Source organism: Petaurus breviceps, unplaced genomic scaffold, assembly GCF_028583685.1.
Source record: "Petaurus breviceps papuanus isolate PSGF00001 unplaced genomic scaffold, PetGlider_PUasm1.0 226, whole genome shotgun sequence".
Classification (NCBI taxonomy): domain Eukaryota; kingdom Metazoa; phylum Chordata; class Mammalia; order Diprotodontia; family Petauridae; genus Petaurus; species Petaurus breviceps.
This window is the reverse complement of record NW_027185890.1, coordinates 527,872-538,729: the sequence shown is the minus strand read 5'-3', so window position 1 is coordinate 538,729 and position 10,858 is coordinate 527,872. Positions and strand designations below refer to the sequence as shown.

The following is a 10,858-nucleotide window of genomic DNA, read 5'->3' as shown; positions in this document are numbered from 1 at the left end:
TCCTTAATGAAATTCAGGTGCAGTCCCTGAGGCTCTATAATGCAGTACACTGAACTTAATTGCAGAATGACATTAGACAAAGAGGGATTAATTATGCTTAGATAGATCTACTATGAATACCGACAAAGTCTGAAGTCACTATTATCAAGTACAAAAATAACTGTTAAATAAAAAAATTTAAATAATACAATAGTGGAATATCTGTCAGCTCTAACAATCATGTCTCAGTACTTTTTGAGAGACGGTATTTTCATTTTGGTTGTTAGCACTTCAATAATCACTTATCCCAAACTACTATGATCTTCTCTCTTTTAGAGAAGATCAAAGTACAATTTCAGCAGCATATTCTAGTAACTAAGGCCTAACAAACACAAGTCTCACAATTCAATCTAATTCCAAATATTCACATTAAAATTCTCATTCTCTCTCTCTGTCTCTCTCTCTCAGTTTGACTGCAGATTCAGTTTTGTTATCCCTGCCAAAAACATGGTAGGGATTTTTCCTGGGTCCTTTGCATTTTTCCCAATAAGTACTTTTCCTGGGGGATTTTCTATGTTCTCTGCCTTCAAGTGATATAGGATATTTATTTCTACACTGCTTTAATATGGCTTTCAACTTAACTTCACTTTTTTCCTTTGGAACATCATCATCTCTTTTGACCAACTGATAAAGGATTTTTTGTAAATTGCCAAAGTACTACTGTTTCTCCTTCAACAATATTGTCATACTATTTACAAAGAGTCATGACTGTACTGCTCTAATTTTTGTACATGATCTCCTGCCTCTACCCTCTTTCTCTGGCCCAGAAAGTTCATAAAATTACTGTTAGAAATAGTCTTATTTTACTAGTTGTGTGACCTTGGGCAAGTCACCTAACCCCAATTGCCTACCCCCCCCCAAAACTGAACAAATATAATAGTCTTGCTATATAATTTACACAGGAAACATCTCTCTCTAATAACCCATATCAATATTCCATAATAGCTCTTTATCAATGATTATTTCCCACTTGCCAATTATGCGATTCTTTTCAAATTATGCAATTCTTTTCAACTTCTGAGTCGGTTTTATCATCTCAAGATAGCAGTGGATGTTGGAATATTTGTTCTCTCAGGTCATTTCTAACTTTAAATTATTACAATCTAAACATTTACAATGTTCCCACGTAGTAGGTATAATAATAAGAGACATAATGATTCCCTGTCCTTATGGCATTTACACTAGAAGAAAATATAAAAGCAGTATCAATTTCATACCAAGGTTGAAATTAGAAAAAAAATAAGAAGAATAAAACACATTTTTATAGCAATTTAGTAAAAACTAGTTTATCCAATACTCTAACAAGAAATATCTATTAATAAGTACTCCTAGGACTCAGCATTACAATGACAATTCAACCTCAAAAATGTAAAACTGACAACTGCTAGATTTTGAAAATACCTTTGGAACCACAAAGATTAAATTGTGTTCAGTATACCTGAAGTGTAAAGGGGCAGAGTGTATAGAGCTGACTTCAAAAATGGGAAGTCCTGGGTTCATGATCTGTCTATATAACTAATACTCTAGTATCTAGATAGTACTATTAGATATATAATTGTAGTATATATATATATATATGTATATATATATATATATAGAGAGAGAGAGAGACAGAGAGAGAGACAGAGACAGAGACAGAGAGAGAGAGAGAGAGACAGAGAGAGACAGAGACAGAGACAGAGAGAGAGACGAGACAGAGAGAGAGACAGAGAGAGAGCGCTTCTGACCAGTTTACATGCTCTGGACCTCTTTTATTTCTCAAACCTAGACCCTATCTTCCAACATTATTTTCAATATTCTTTCCTGTGGCTTCCTTCACATTGGAGTAACTGAATATAAAAATATATTTTAATAGATAGGGAGAGATGAAGGGAGTATGAAGAGGTGTTTATCAAGTTCTTCAGAGAATTTCTTTCTATCATTTACAGCAGCCAAATATAACGACATCTGTTTTAATGGTGTTTGTGTTGGGGGAGGGAAGAGAAGGGTTGGGTCATGCTTATTGTGAACACAGCCAGAATGAATACTAGTAATTAATAGCATTAATACCTAACATTTCTATCGTACTTTGAGGTTTATAAAGCACTTTAAATATGCTAACAAATCTGACCCTCACCACAACGATGTGAAGTAGTGCTTGCTGTTATTATCCTCATTTACAAATGAGAAAATTGACACTGACAGAAGTTACTTGTTCGTGGCTGCACACCTAGTGTTTGAGGGAGGACTGAAACTCAGATGTTCCTGACTTCAAATCCAGCCTTTTATTCCCTCTTTAATCCACTTTTAACACCATGAACTGGGACAGAGAGCCAGTATGTACTGGTGCACTAGGACTGAAAGAAGGGGTACTGAAATTCACCTGGAGACAGTGCTGACCCAGATACTGCACAGCACACAGATTTACTCAGTAATTGCAAAGTAAATTCCTAAGTGTGAAGAGGCTTTCTATTCTAGCTTTCTATTCTAGCCCTTGAAGTATGCCTACCAACAAAAGGGAAGGGGTCAGAAAGTGACAGAGGAATAGAAGGGGAAAGGCTAACACTAACAAAGACTTCAAGGAGAAGAAAATTATCTAGGCACAATCTGATAAACCAATAGAAAGGAAACCAAAATTAGAAAGAGCAATGCATACTAACGACTAAAGAAACAAACTTCAATAAATACAAGACAAAATTCAACAAATGCCTGATGAAATACAGAACCTTGTGAAATCCCAAGAGAGCTCAGAACCACAATAAGACATTCCAGCATGGTCCCAAAGAGAAATGGAAAACCCAACAGAAGTTAGAAAGGAACAAAGGTCAGGATTCGTGTCCTGCATGATTAGAACAAAAACGGTGATACTGCAATGGCCACTCCCTCAGAAGAAGCAAAGGAAAGAACAATAGACAAAATAGAGATGCCCAGAAGTAAAGGGGAATCTGGAGAAAGAAAAGCAAAGAGAAATAACAGTAAATAAAAGAATACACTTTCTATACAAGTGTAACAGTAGTTCTTTGGTATCAACAAGCAGGAGACCAAGTGTGCTACATTTCATCCCTCCCCCAAGGTTCACTGGGATGCTTGATGTTAATGAAGAGAGAGTTCTCTAATCTCTGCCATTAGTAAAAACCCTAAAAGATTTTGTTCATCAATTTTAAAGGGTATATGTACCCAATTACATTATAAACTCATAATAATCAGATTAGGTTTTACAAAGGAGTATTTACTTCAAATGTATAAAGAAAATAAACAAAAATATTTCCTGAAACATCTCAGAGGTATAATATAACTGCTCCCAATCCCACAACTATACCACCTTGGTCTCTGGGGAGGGGAAGGAGATTAGGTGAACAGTTTAACATGAAGATCCTTCAAAGTTTGAGGTACAAAGGGCTAGCTTCACAAAACCTAGGCTTCTCAGGATTTCCCTGCTCATCTGCCAACAAAATTTAGTCTGAACTCTTGGGCTCTAATGTCCCAATGTCCCAAGGTCCCAGATTCAGGGCTATTCTCCCTGCTCCAAAAAAATGAAAAGGACAAATAGTATAAGGTCAAAAGCCCAAGTCCTTTTCTTAGGGAAACAGGGTTTAAGGGAAGAGTCAGATAGCCCCCTTGGTTCTTCACTTTGTGAAAATGAGAAAAATGATTATTAATAACCAATATCTTTATTTTTGGAGGGGAGAAAAGCTCTTCGCCCCCCCCCCAGCCCCCTTTTCTTCCAAAGTGCTGACTTAAAATTCAGTTTTTCTTCAGAAGGACATCACTGATGAGACTGCATAGACTCTCCTTATACTGGTCAGACCCCACCCAAGCTTGCAAGGAATTGAAGCTAAAGTAGGGAAGCCCACTGTGTTCTACTGAAGGTTGTAGGGAGAAAGATTCTTTGTCTAGACAGCCCAAGGCCAGGAGTGGTCTTGTACAGAGATATTTGCTATATCCTGAAGTGAAATGATGATGGACTAACATTATCCCCTTTGGAAGGGTATAAAAACCTGTGTAGCCTAGACTCAAAAGGGACTCCATTCTGACTGCAGTTCCCATGTATAAATATGCATGCTCACCTGCCTATTTTGAGATAAATAAACATTCACACAGACTAATTCTGTTTGTCTTTCTTAGAATGAAACACTGGAGGATGACACCTTTTACTACTTATGGTGATCATGTAGTACCTGCTCTAAATGAGTCCTTCATCCTTGAATGTTACCAGAAAAAAAGGAAGATTATTTCTTAGGTAGACTAAAAGACAAAGACAGTTCTGTCTATGCAGCTTATGGAAAAAAAAATTGTTCCCAACAATATGGTAGGGGCATACAGGATGTCCATGCATGCAACAGGTCTGTGGTTTCTGAAAAGCAGGTCGCTGAACTCTCCCACAAGAATGCCTTGAATTGGTGGGGTGGAGTAGAAACAGGACTTCCAAGGGGCTCCAGCTTCTGCCTCCTCCAATTCATGTAAAAGGTGACTCTTAAGAAACTTTGAAGCTCACTTTGTCCTTCGCATCTATGTGTTGATAAATCTGGAAACTGCCACAGCTGCTGCTGATCTGGAGACCCTCTGGCGGGGGGGGGGGGGGGGGGGGGGGCTGGTCAGGCCCGCCCTGGGGCTAAAGCCTGGGCATGCGGCTGGGCTCTGCTCCCAGAGAGCTGCGCTGGATTCCTGCTGGCCTGCTGGGCTATCCGCAGCGGGAGGTTAGCTTCTCTGTATCATTTTGTGGGTTCTGCAGCTCCAAAGTTTTTTTAGAGTCCCCTATTTACATGGATTGGGGAAGGTGGAAGACAGAGCTGCGGAAAGGTCATGCTTCTAGTCAGCCATCTTGGCTCCGCCCCCACAAAAATTATTCTTAAAATACTAGAACAAAGCAAGCAAAGAGACACAGTCCTGAAATCGAAGTGAAAGAAAGATAAAGCAAAGAAGGAAATATAGAGACCAATTCACTTAATAAACATAAATTTTACAATTTAAATAAAATCTTGGCAAAAAAAGCAATTTATGGTTCAACATTAGGAAAATAATCAAAATCATTAATCATATCAAAAACAAAAATATCCAAAAGGACATGATTATCTTAATAAACAAAAACACCTCTGACAAAGTACAACACTCATTTATGAGTGAGAAAGTCACTAAAATGTCTAAGCATAGAAGGATATTTTTCTTCTTTTAACAAAAACTAATATATCTAAAAAGCAAACATCTTTGGCAATGGAGACAAACAAGATCTTTCCAAACAAATATAGGAGCAAAGATATACTCCTTTTCCCTACTATTATTTGATCTAAAATCTAAAATGCAAACAATAAGGAGGAAAAAAAATTGAAAATAACCTTTAACCTAAGATAAAGCAACAGTTCTACAAATGCTAATAATAACAAGAAAACAAGAAAAATAAATGAAATGCATGAAGATAGGCAAAGAGAAGTCAAAATTATTTTTGCTGGTAACATGGCCTTCTTAGTAAATCTAAGGGAGTTAGCAAAGAAACTAATTATGACTATTATTAACTACAGCAAAGTTTCAGCTTTCAAAATAAACCCACAAAAATCAACAGTAATTCAACATAATTATAAGAAAATCCAGTGGGCAACAGAATAAAAGGGAAGTCCTTTTTAAGATAAGTACAAATAAGTTAAAAAAAAAATTTGAGAGTCGATGTACCCAAAGAATACTTGATGGTTTTATAGTTTAAATTATAAAAATTTCCTTAAAAAAAAGTATAAATTAAATCACAGTAGAGATATTCAATGCTAATAGGTGGGGTGCGGTGAAATAATAAAAATGGACAATACTACCAACTTCATTTGGATACTTCATGCTAAGCTAATTAAATTAAAAAAGAGATAATTCATAGAATTTGATAAAACAATGACAAAATTCATTTGAATAACAAAAGATCTAGAATGTCAAGGGAAATAATGAAGAGAATATGAATGATGAGGAATAGATTCCAGAGCTCAAATCATATTATATTGTAGCAATCATAAAAACCTTTTGATATTGGTTAAAAAATGGAAAAGAAGGGCAATAGAAGAGATTATGCAAGGAAATATCAAAAAACTATGGAAATTAATAATCCAGTGTTTGAAAAATTAGATAACATAAATAATTACTTAGGAAAGAACTCCTTATTTAATAAGAACTGCTTTGAAAACTGTAAGGCAGTCTGGCACACACTAGTCTTAGACTAACACCTTATTCCACAATAAATTCAAAATGAAAATCTATGGATATTAAAGATAAAACCACAAAAAAATTAAAAAGATTACATACCCTTTAATACTATGAGCAGGAAATTGAATTTTTAACCAATGACAAAAGTTTAAAAATTTTAAATGAAGAAATAGATCATTTTGATTACTTGAAATTGAGACACTTTTGCTCAGGCCACAGCATTTAGGGTGTGATGACAAGTAGTTGACTGAGAAAAAAATAATGGCAATAAATTTATCTGCTATTGTGATTTGGTATACAAGATTTACACATAACAAAAATATATAATAACAAAACCCATTCCCCAAAAGGAAAGTAGTCAAATGAAACAACAACAAAAAACAGTTCTCAAAAGAAGAATAGCAAAATATTAAAAATAATATGAAAGACTGCGAAATTTAAACACTACTAAGGTTTCACTTCATAGCCAACAAACTGACACACCTGAAAAAGATGGTCATAGTAAATACTGGAGGGGTTGTTAGAAGATGGAAGGAAGGAAGGAAGGAAGGAAGGAAGGAAGGAAGGAAGGAAGGAAGGAAGGAAGGAAGGAAGGAAAGAAGGAAGGAAGGAAGGAAGGAAGGAAAAAGAGGAATGGAGGAAGGGAGAAGCCCCATACCATATGCACCAAAGTATTCAGAGCTGCAAGAGTTAAAAATAAAGTAGATGCCCATTGATTGGTGTACAACTAAATAAATGATGGTATAAGAATGTCACAAAATATCAGTGCCTAGAATTGGTGATGAATATAGAAATTAGAAAGAAAGATTAGAAAGAGTGGAAAAAAAATCAAAACAAAACCAGATTCAGAGCCATGAAAACAACCTAGGGGAAAATCATGATTTGGTGGTTATTAAGATATCCCAATGTGTTTACTATGAGAAGAAGGCTGAAATAAGACAGGATGATGATGATGATGATGATGATGATAATGATGGTGATGATATGTGTGTATGTGTGTGAGCACTTGCATGTGTGTATTAGTGATATGGAAAGGTTATGTGGGTAGCTTTTCAAAAATAAAACTAAATCTCTACAAAAATAGTATATAAGCTAATATTCTGAAGAAATAGTGCTGAATAAAATGATCCACAATCTATTAAAAAAAGGTGGGACCACTGACAATAGGTTTTATATTCTAATTTGCTCCTAAAAAAATATTCTTGTTGCTACACACAAATAGTTGACAAAAAAGTCTCTAACACAAAACATTTTATCTTGTTATCCCTAAATAGATACAACTTGAGGAATCTTTAATTGACAAAAGATAATGAAGTTTTTTCTGCATATAAAATTAAAATTCTGCAAAGCCAAGGAAAAACAGTGTATACATACACAAATACATACATCAACACAATGAGCTACAAGTATAGACTAATATTCTAAATAATTTTTTTAAAAAGTAAAAAACAAAGCAAAATCAAAAATCCTGAGTTAATATATTTTACTTTGAGGTCAGAGACAGGAACATATTTAACATGTTCCTTGACCTATAACAACTGGTTTTTATAGCTTTATAAAATTAACCTACTGTTTAGATAAAGTAACAGTGACCAAGCATTAATAAGAGAACCCCAGACTAGTAGATGTGTTGGGAAATAAAGAACACATCTTTTAAAAAAAACCATAGAAGGGGCGACCAGGTGGCTCAGCAAGTAAGAGCATCGGCTCCAGTGTCAGGATGACCTGGGTTCAAATCCAGGTTCAGATACTTAGCACCACACCCAGAAATAACTGGCCGTTTAACCTTGAGCAAGTTACTTAACCCCGATTGCTTTAAAAAAAAAAAAAGATGAAGAAGAAGAAGAAAAACCATAGAGACACGATACACAAATTCCCATGCAGCATTAATGGAGTCCTCATAAATCAAAGGATGACTCATTTTATTCTTAAATTAATTTTAAAAATCTTTATTATTTTAGAATGAAATACACTTCTAAGGTAATGGCAGGATTATTTAAATATGACTGTAATGATTTTTATCATTAGAAAAAATATAAGAGAAATAAAAATTTTGATAAAGTGTATGCCTGGTTCACGGTAAGACCAAGGAAGTATAATCTACATGACTATAATTATTCTGCTAAAATAAGAATATATTCACTAATTACACTTCTGTGAGTAAACTGGTAAGCCTGTGGGATTAATTGAAGGTTACAGTACTGATAGAAGATAGGTCAAAAGCATAATGAGGAATATTTGAAAAGAAAACTCCATGGAGAAAAGTGAAAATTAGAATAAAGATACTTCATCTGTTCAAATTTAGATTACCTAAATTTGGACTCATTCATTACGCTCTTTTGTCAATATCGATAATTTTAAGTTGACTAAAATATTTAAAACATTATCATTTAGTAAGATAATATTCAAGATAATTTGGATTTTTTACTAAAGAGAATATACAAATCTGCTATATGTTATTACCTCTGAAAAATATGTTTGTTGTTCCATTCTCCTCTAACAGGACAACATGGTTCATATAAAACACTATGATTTCCAACTTAACATATTCAATATAAACACAAACCTTTAAAATTATATGTTTAAACATGTCTACAAATGAAATACAAGGTTTATCACTTTAAAAAGGATATTTATGCTTTGTAAGCTAGTAAGTCCCTTTTTTGGCACTGACTGATATAAGGGCCAAAAAAAAGTATTTTACTCATTGAATATTGGGGGACTGATTTCAATTTAAATTCTCAAGCTGCATTAAACGGCAGAACAGTGTTGAAAAACAAAATGCTTTCTACTCTATTCAGTCAGATGGGACTAAGAACTTGGAGGCTAAGTTAAATGAGAGAAAGAGTTTCCTATCAATGTCGCATTCAGGTAAAAGAGACAGGTTATGATGAGTTTTACTTTCTAGATTATTGGTTACTTTAACTAATTATTTCAAATAGAGACAATACAGTACAGTTGAAGGAAACTGAGTCAGGAAAACCAAAGTCTGAGAAGGGTCTCTGTCACATTTTGGTTGAATGACCTAGGCCTTTCATTTTTAACTTTTTAGTGCTTTGGGCAATTCCAAGACTGTAAGGAGAAGAGCAGGTGCTAATTTGTATTTGTAGAAGGAGTTCATCACCAAAATTCCTTTTTAAAATGAAATTACATGTCTAGTCAAACTAACAAGTGCAAAAAGAAAAAAAAAAGCTCATGATTACTATTTTGAAAAAATCCATAGAAAAGTGTGACTAGGTTAGGATCAACAATTAAATTAATTCAGTGGTTCACTATCATTTACAATTTGATTTCAAAATAGAGTTTAGCTGGAAACTTTAAAATACATAATTATGCCAAACATGTTAAAATTGTAGTACTGTAAAGTAAAAACCTAACTGATATAAAAAGAACCCAAAATAAAAAAATGGGGCTATTCTTAGCTAAAATTTATAAAGGATTCATAATATATACATATATATGTATGTATATATCACCTAATATAAACTAGTACAGCAAGTTTGAAAATAGATCCATCCCAACCTATAAAACATTACATACAAATCCCACATATAGCTCCATGCATTATAGAAGCGAACCTTATAACTAGATGTTTTTCCTTTACTTGAAAGTCTTAAGAAGCACAAACTTCAAAGTTTGTTTTATTAATTAATTTCATGATCTTACATGTAAAATCCTTTGAAAAGTAGTACTGTCTTTTTGTGAATGTGAACTATTCCAATGACCTTGTGTTTGTGACAATTCAGTCTCCTTTCAGGTTATCCAAAGTATCTCTGTATCTTAATAAAATTAGACTATTACTAGGCATTAAAAAAATAATTATGTATCTTTGAAAATTTCTTACATTTGTTTGAAAGTTCCCAAATAATAATTTAAATAGTAAAATCAAAACACTTTAAATAATATATTGCTAAAAGGAATTATAGTAAAGTTGATTTTAAAAATAATTTTCAATGAGAATAATAATTTCCATCAAACTTTTTGTCATGGGTCATTTGTAGCATATTATTTTACTTTTTCCAATAGAAATTAGAAAATACTATAATTTAAAATTCCGCCAGAATTAGAGAAAAAGTTTATACAATGTTCCCCCGAGGAAGTCTAAAGTTAAAGGAAGAGATATTTGCTAAATATTCACTTAAAGGTTTAGTATAAGGGAAATATCTCATTTTACTCACACAAATTAAATAGGTTGTTGTGTTTCTGGACACTAAAAACTGACCACTCAACTCCCAAAGCAACAGCCAGAAATAGTCTACATGTTTGCCAATGACTCCACCCTAATTAGAGTTAGATGGATCAAGTAGAACAATTTTATCTGGAAAATGGAAATAAGATACATTTCAGATGTGTCTGGGATTTCAGTATATCCTACATGGAAATGTTCATAATCATTGGATACTTTTTTTTTAAGGAGTTACATAAAAATATGATGCTTATGTGTAACTCAACACTTACACTTACATCAACCTCAAATTTTAACCAAGTTGAAAATGTTATATTAGCAACTCTTGGGATGCCTTAGTGTTCACTAAAATAGTCCTTTTAATAAACATTCATATTTACTTTTCAGCAAAACATCTCCATACTTTATTGGAGCTCCTCAAAAGTTTAGATCTTTAATCAAGGGTCCAAGTTATGCATTTTAATCCTGGAACTCTTC

The 10,858-nt window shown here is 33.6% G+C and overlaps 1 protein-coding gene across 9 annotated transcripts in view; it reads right to left on the bottom strand.

The window, feature by feature from the left end:
* ARL15 (ARF like GTPase 15) overlaps positions 1-10,858 on the bottom strand; it is a 513,713-nt gene that overhangs the window by 159,525 nt on the left and 343,330 nt on the right. The gene's annotated exons all lie outside the window — the stretch shown is intronic.